At 47.3% G+C, this 8071-nt stretch overlaps 1 pseudogene; it reads left to right on the top strand.

Moving 5' to 3' along the window:
• The first annotated feature begins 7508 nt into the window (after positions 1-7508).
• Positions 7509-7806, top strand: LOC130034717 (non-histone chromosomal protein HMG-14-like; annotated as a pseudogene).
• Positions 7807-8071: the final 265 nt, after the last annotated feature.

The following is an 8071-nucleotide window of genomic DNA, read 5'->3' as shown; positions in this document are numbered from 1 at the left end:
GCAACGTTGGAGAGTTTGGAGATGTGGCTCTAGAAAATCCAGAATATTTCACCAGTCAGTTAGCTTCTATGGCAGTGGTGGTGAAATATGGGTGTGTCTGCCAAGGCTTCCTGAAGTACAGCAGCAAGCAGGGAGGTAGGACTCCTCACTGTTTCCATAGTCACCAACCAAGCCTCCTCTCTTAGTTTCTACATGACTTATCATGAAGTCATCTCCTGATAGAGTCTTGCCACCTGAGATAGGGTCTTGTTTTTAAAACCCTCCATGAAAGAGAGAAGGAAAGAAATCAAGGAGGGAGGAAGAAGATGAGAAAGGGAAGTAGTGGGGGAAGAGGGCTCAGGGCTTAGGTTATACTGATGTGGGAATATGGTATAGTTATACAAGCAAAGCACACACTCAACAACACTGAAAACTTGAATTCTAAGCTTCAAAAGTTAAAAAACTTTGTAATATGCACGTGAGGTGGCAGGTAGGCGGTGGGAGGGTGGAACATGGGGACACTGGTAGACGTAAGCTGGCACTCGTAATGGAATTGGTGTTGAAATATGCTTAAAACTCAACTATCAATAACTTTGTAAACCACAGTTCTTTAATTAAATAAAAATAAGAGTACAGAATAAAAAATTCTCCAAAACCCATGAAACTTCTACACCCCATTGGAAAGAGCCCTATCCCGTTATTCTCACTACTCCAGAACTGTCACCAAACTTGTAGGAATAGAATCTTGGAAACATCTCAAGCTTCTAAAGCCAGCCCCTGTGTTAGCATTGCTCCTACACCTTTGGAAAGCAACCCAGGGGAGCAGCCCTCTCTCCCCTCTGAAACTCCCTCTGACCAAAACACTGCTCTTCCAGTGGGTGGTGGCTGACATCCCTATAACTTTAGCTGTCTTTTAATTCCTCCTGTAGGCAAGCTGCTGGAGACTGCCCCAGGGCAGGGAGAGGAGTTCCTGTGCCCACACCTTGTGTCATTCAAAGGAGGTGTCTACCCACTTACTGACTTTTGTCTTCCTCTAATTTTAATTTCTTGTTTAGCTTTCTCACAAAGGCTTTTTATCTCTTTTTTTTTTCCCTGTATAGGAATTTTATTTTATTTTATTTTATTTTATTTTTTTTTAATTTTTTATTTATTTATTTATTTATTGAATCACTGTGGGAAAGGTTACAAAACTTTCAGGTTTATGTCTCAGTCATGCAAATATCAAACACATTTCCCTTTACCAATACTCATTTTTTACCATGAAGAACCCCAATAAAACCCCACCCCCCACCCCTCCCCGTCCCCGTGAAGCAGATGAATTCTAGTTAACACTCTATCTGCTTTGATTAGATTCATTGTTTCAACAAAAGATTCACCACTATTATTTAGAGTTTACCCCCCCCCCCCCAAATCAGACATGCTGAAAAAGCATTGTGAAGTGATTTGCTTTCTACGGCTGGGTTCAAGAATTAAATGTTGGTTTTGGATTTCTGCTCTTTTACCTATTGACCCTGGAAGTATTTCTACTGAAAGTCAGATAGTTAAGAAATTGGTTTCTGTGTTCTGGAGTCCTGGCCGTGCTGGAGAGCCGCTCGCGGGGGGCAACCGGTGGCCTCGGTAGGGCGTGAAGGGCGGACCAAAACGCCCCCCTTCCCATGAGGTTTTAGTCGCCCCCACACTCCCGGCTCATACCTGCTGTCCACAAGGCTCCCATGTGGCCGCCATCTTTCTTTCCAGAGAGGAGAGGGCGAATGGGGCAACACCCTTTCCCCTCCGGCAGACTTGATGGCCTGGATCAATGCAGAGTCTGTTCACTTTTCTGCTCCAAGCTGCTGGGTTCTGCATTAAGTCCTTGTGCTTCTGGGGCCGTGGCCGTGCTGGAGAGCCGCTCACGGGGGGCAACTGGTGACCTCGGTAGGGCGTGAAGGACGGACCAGAACGCCCCCCTTCCCATGAGGTTTTAGTCGCCCCCACACCCCCGGCTCATACCTGCTGTCCACAAGGCTCCCATGTGGCCGCCATCTTTCTTTCCAGAGGGAGGAGGGCGGAAGGGAGCAACACCCTTTCCCCTCTGGGCAGAAATGATTGCCTGGATTAACGCATAGTCCTTTCACTTTTCTGCTCCAAGCTGCTGGGTTCTGCATTAGGTCATTGTGCTTCTGGGGCTGTGGCCGTGCTGGAGAGCCGCTCGTGGGGGCAACTGGTGGCCTCGGTAGGGCATGAAGGGCGGACCGAAACGCCCCCCTTCCCATGAGGTTTTAGTTGCCCCCACACTCCCGGCTCATACCTGCTGTCCACAAGGCTCCCATGTGGCCGCCATCTTTCTTTCCAGAGAGGAGAGGGCGAATGGGGCAACACCCTTTCCCCTCCGGCAGACTTGATGGCCTGGATCAATGCATAGTCCGTTCACTTTTCTGCTCCAAGCTGCTGGGTTCTGCATTAAGCCCTTGTGCTTCTGGGGCTGTGGCCGTGCTGGAGAGCCGCTCGTGGGGGGCAACTGGTGACCTCGGTAGGGCGTGAAGGACGGACCGGAACGCCCCCCTTCCCATGAGGTTTTAGTCGCCCCCACACTCCCGGGTCATACCTGCTGTCCACAAGGCTCCCATGTGGCCGCCATCTTTCTTTCCAGAGAGGAGAGGGTGAATGGGGCAACACCCTTTCCCCTCCGGCAGACTTGATGGCCTGGATCAATGCATAGTCCGTTCACTTTTCTGCTCCAAGCTGCTGGGTTCTGCATTAAGTCCTTGTGCTTCTGGGGCCGTGGCTGTGCTGGAGAGCCGCTCGTGGGGGGCAACTGGTGACCTCGGTAGGGCGTGAAGGACGGACCAGAACGCCCCCCTTCCCATGAGGTTTTAGTCGCCCCCACACCCCCGGCTCATACCTGCTGTCCACAAGGCCCCCATGTGGCCGCCATCTTTCTTTCCAGAGGGAGGAGGGCGGAAGGGAGCAACACCCTTTCCCCTCTGGGCAGAAATGATTGCCTGGATTAACGCATAGTCCTTTCACTTTTCTGCTCCAAGCTGCTGGGTTCTGCATTAAGCCCTTGTGCTTCTGGGGCTGTGGCCGTGCTGGAGAGCCGTTCGTGGGGGGCAACTGGTGACCTCGGTAGGGCGTGAAGGACGGACCAGAACGCCCCCCTTCCCATGAGGTTTTAGTCGCCCCCACACTCCCGGGTCATACCTGCTGTCCACAAGGCTCCCATGTGGCCGCCATCTTTCTTTCCAGAGAGGAGAGGGCGAATGGGGCAACACCCTTTCCCCTCCGGCAGACTTGATGGGCTGGATCAACGCATAGTCCGTTCACTTTTCTGCTCCAAGCTGCTGGGTTCTGCATTAAGCCCTTGTGCTTCTGGGGCTGTGGCCGTGCTGGAGAGCCGCTCGTGGGGGGCAACTGGTGACCTCGGTAGGGCGTGAAGGACGGACCAGAACGCCCCCCTTCCCATGAAGTTTTAGTCGCCCCCACACCCCCGGCTCATACCTGCTGTCCACAAGGCTCCCATGCAGCCGCCATCCTTCTTTCCAGAGAAGAGAGGGCGAATGGGGCAACACCCTTTCCCCTCTGGGCAGAAACGATGGCCTGGGTTAACTCATCGTCCGTTCACTTTTCCGCTCTAAGCTGCTGGTTTCTGCATTAAGTCCTTGTGTTTCTGGGGCTGTGGCCATGCTCCAAACTTAACTCTGATTTTCAGGGAGAAAGATTGGGTGCTTTACTTCTCATTGATCACTTTGTATATAGAGAGATGTCGCGCGGCCGCTTACGCGGCCGCGCGGTTTTGAGAAAAAGTCCTCGTTCCCGCATACTCGAGCTGTGTTTGTAGAGGCTTCTGGTCACCAGGGTTCCATCTGGGGCAGGCGGGATGCGGCGCCTACTCCATCTGGAACTTGCCGGTGCTCTCGGCTCTTTTTGGAACCTGTTTTTTCTTTTTTCTTTTCCTCCAGGATCCCGCACCCTCCATGTGTTCCTTCTCTTATTCTGAACGTTTCAAAGATGGCGCTGGGGGGCGGGCTGTGGGCGTGACTTCCGGGATCAGAGGTTACCTGGGAGGTGTAGTCCGGCAGATTTGAGAAAAAGTCCTCGTTCCCGCATACTCGAGCTGTGTTTGTAGAGGCTTCTGGTCACCAGGGTTCCATCTGGGGCAGGCGGGATGCGGCGCCTACTCCATCTGGAACTTGCCGGTGCTCTCGGCTCTTTTTGGAACCTGTTTTTTCTTTTTTCTTTTCCTCCGGGATCCCGCACCCTCCATGTGTTCCTTCTCTTATTCTGAACGTTTCAAACTTTTATCTCTTTTTTTATGTTGTTTTATTTTTATAAAGTTGTTCATAATAATTGATTCCATTCAATATTCCAACATCAATCCTACCTTTATTGCACCTTCCCAGCACCATTATTTTGAATCTTCCACCATCACCCAAGCCTGCCCAAAGGAAGATCCTAAAAACTTTATTTCGTATTGTTTTTTATGATTACTTCACTAAAAATAATTCAAAGAAGATTCCTTAGAGAAAGTGTGTGAAGATTATTGTATCTCATCTTGGAGCCAGTAAGCCCTTTTATAAGCGATTACTAATATGTTTTTACAGGTTGAGCCTTCTGTGCTAATATATATTCTTACAGCAAATATTTTGATCCAGATCTGTTGTCTTCTGCTTTACATCCCATCAAGTGTGGTGTGCTACTCTTGGTATATCAGTGGTACAGAGTATGAGATGTTATACTCCAGGAATTCTAAAATTTCAAATATAGTGATAGAGCTGGAATTTAAATTTTAACTGGATGGTGACTCTGGGATCCAGAGGCATCTCTGAAATCTGTTGCTCTCTACTGAGATTTATCTGTGATCTCTGGATCAAGGCTGTTAATGAGCTTATATGATGCCAAAGGCAGTTCCGTGCATGACTGCCAGGCTCCTGGAAGAAAAGAGGGATGGGGGAGGTTTCCCATTTCCAACTCCTTGAGAGTCTGAAGATTTTGGTCATAAACTCTGCACACCTGGGTTTTTCTAGCAGACTCACTCTCATGCGTGAGGCTTCTCCTGAGCCTCTGGAGATCATCTGTGGGCATGGCGGTGATTTGGGTTCTGAAAATTTATGGCTCCCCTGGCTTTGTTGGGGTGGGTGGTCAACTTGTTCCCCTCCGGGCTGACCCAGATGAGGCTCAGCCTGGTGCAGTGTCTGGAAGTATCTCTACAGCTTGTTGTTCTCTTCCAAGATTTATTTATTTTTTAAAATCTTTCTTGATCCTGCAAAACATCAATGATTCGGCCTGAAATTTTCATTTGCAAATTTCACAAAGTGAAGGGATTTGCCATTGGGCTATCAGCAAATTCCTACCAAAGGCCTCTGCTAAAATTTTCACAAGTTGAAATCTCCTCCCTTGCAATACTCCTTATTCCAAGTGACACATCAATTTCAAGTTCACACTCTCTCTCCACAACATCAAACAGGCAGTAAGAGTTGAAACTCATCCCAGCAGCAACATGCTAATTGCTGGGTTGGTGTCCTTGGATTTCCAGAACCTGATCTTGCTCCTGTGTCACCTTTCCATGGAACAGAAACCCACAAGCCTGTTCTGTTTTTCCTCTGCCATTCTCAATGGCTGGCCTCCATCCATGCCACTTTACATGTCCAGATCATTTTTCCTGATGAAAAAATTCAATTCAATATCAACAGTGACAGTATGCAGAGCTTGTGTTAATGGAGGCCTTGTCTTGACAAACATTAAACTTAAATGAAACTGCCCAACTCTGCTAAGAAAAACCCCAAAATACTAACCAGTCCAACTTGTTTTTTTCAAATTCTTTGTATTTTTCCCTCACTCTTAACTTTTGTTCTATCCCTCAAAACTCCAGCTCAGTTTAAATTCACAAGCCTAAAGCTTTCACTTTTACAAGGAATAAAACCACACAGCTAACTCTGTCATTCACTCTGACAAATATTCCCCTATGCCTAACCTCCCAATCCCCACCAACTGTACATATCTTGGTCACCATTGTTTTCATCCAATCCTACAGCATTCACGCATGCCAGGCCTGTTTCTCTCTAGTAATAGCATCCAGGCCATCCCATATTTCTCCTAGTTAACTGATTATGCTACTTAACTGATTATGCTAACTTAACTGATTATGCTAACATATTTCTTCTCCTTAATCGATTATGCTCATTTAAGGATTATGCTAACCATAATCCTTAACTTGCTTATCTAACATCTGGGCAGCAACTGCTGTTGAAGAGCTACAAGATAGAGAGAGACATGAAGGAGGCAAATGGACAACCAAAGAGTCGGCCCTACTTCTCTCTCTCTCTTTTTTTTGTGACTCTCAGCCTCATTTAAAAAAATTTTATTAGTGAAACACCATAGGTACAGTTGTAGACTTACAAATTTTTGTGCTTGGATTTCAATTATACAATGATCAAATACCCATCCCTCCACCATTGCCCATTTTCCACCAACAAGGGTCCCAGTATCCCTCCCCCCCCCATCCCACTCTAACTCTGTGGCAGGGCATTCCCTTTTGTTCTCTCTCTCTCTCTCTCTCTCTCTCTCTCTCTTGCTTTTTTGGGTCACACCTGGCGATGCACAGGAGTTACTCCTGGTTCATGCACTCAGGAATTACTCCTGGCGGTGCTCCGGGGGGTGGGGGGGGACTATATGGGATGCTGGGAATTGAACCTAGGCAAGGCAAATGCCCTACCTGCTGTGCTATTGCTCCAGCCCCCGTTCTCTCTCTTTTTGGGTATTGTGGTTTGCAAAAGAGGCATTGAGTGGCAATCATGTTTGGTCTATAGTCCACTTTCAGCATGCTTCTCCCATTATACCCGAAAACAAGACTCTATTGTCACTTGCCTTTACAATGCCTTCTGTTCAGCTAGCATAGAATCTGCACTCTATTTTCACATCATTCCTGAACTTGTCATCCCAACTTCTCCAGTCACAATTGTGGAGTTAATTTAGTACGGTGGAAAATATGTCTCTGTTTCTGCCCAGATTCATACATAAGGAGCTGAAGCAGTCCCCAGACGAACAATTTACAAATCAAGATAAGTAGGTTGAGAGACAAATGATTAAACCAACATGTTAAACAATCGAAGCATATTTGGTCTCTGGGATATTTGATAACTTAAATTTCTAGAGCTACTTAGCCAAAGTAAATATTAGGTTATTTCAGACCCAAATGTTGTAACCTGAAGCCATAGCATTATGTTTTGGTAAAAGCTTAGAGAATTCATTGGAATGGATGCATATGTATTAAATTTAAAAGATTAATAAGTTGAAATTTATGTTAACAAATAGGTATTAGAGCTTCCTATAAGAGTCCCATGAAAAGTCTGAAGACTTTCTCACTCCTCTGATCCTTAAAAAGCCTCCAGTCTCAGGACTTCTGATGCATTTACTTATACTCTGCCTTAACTGAATCAAGGGGAGGAGGAAGAGAAAGGGACTTAAAAATACAAGCTTCAGCTCCCCTGGAGGGTGAGGCAATGCAGCTTGCAGCTCGCAGCTCGGTGGAGGGTGGAGGCATGGCCCCCAAGATGCCCAAGAGGAAGGTGAGCATGGTCAAGGGTGCAGCTAAAGAGGGGCCCAAGAGGAGATCAGCCAGGCTGTCCCCTAAACCCGTGCCTGCCAAAGTGGAGGCAAAGCCCTAAAGGCTGCAGCGAAGGATAAATCTTCAGACAAGAAAGAGCAAGAAAAGGGGAAGCAGGGAACCAAAGGGAAGCGGGCTGACGTGGTTACCCGGAATGGAAGGAAGACCTGCCTGCTGAGAACAGAGAGACCAAGCCCCAGGAAAGTCCCGCCTCTGACGCCACAGGAGAGAGAAGGCATTTCTGAGAGATTCCGGGTTCCACATGCACCAGTGCGCCTGTCTCCCTTCTTGTACAATCTAGAGGAATATTTTTATCAACTCTTTTTGTAAATGCAAGTTTTTTAGTAGCTCTAGAAATATTTTGAAGAAGGAGGGAATCCCGCCTCATCCCATTTTTGTAAGTGTAAATGCTTTATTTTAGAGGTGCTGGTTGTTTATTTTTGGGTACAACCAGAAAATAGTGGGATTATTGGATATGGGAGTCTTTGATGTGCGGGGTGTCAACATTAC

Source organism: Sorex fumeus, unplaced genomic scaffold (genome assembly GCF_029834395.1).
Source record: "Sorex fumeus unplaced genomic scaffold, SorFum_2.1 ptg000061l, whole genome shotgun sequence".
Classification (NCBI taxonomy): Eukaryota; Metazoa; Chordata; class Mammalia; order Eulipotyphla; family Soricidae; genus Sorex; species Sorex fumeus.
Note: the sequence above shows the minus strand (reverse complement) of the source record. Positions and strands in the feature narration are given on the sequence as shown.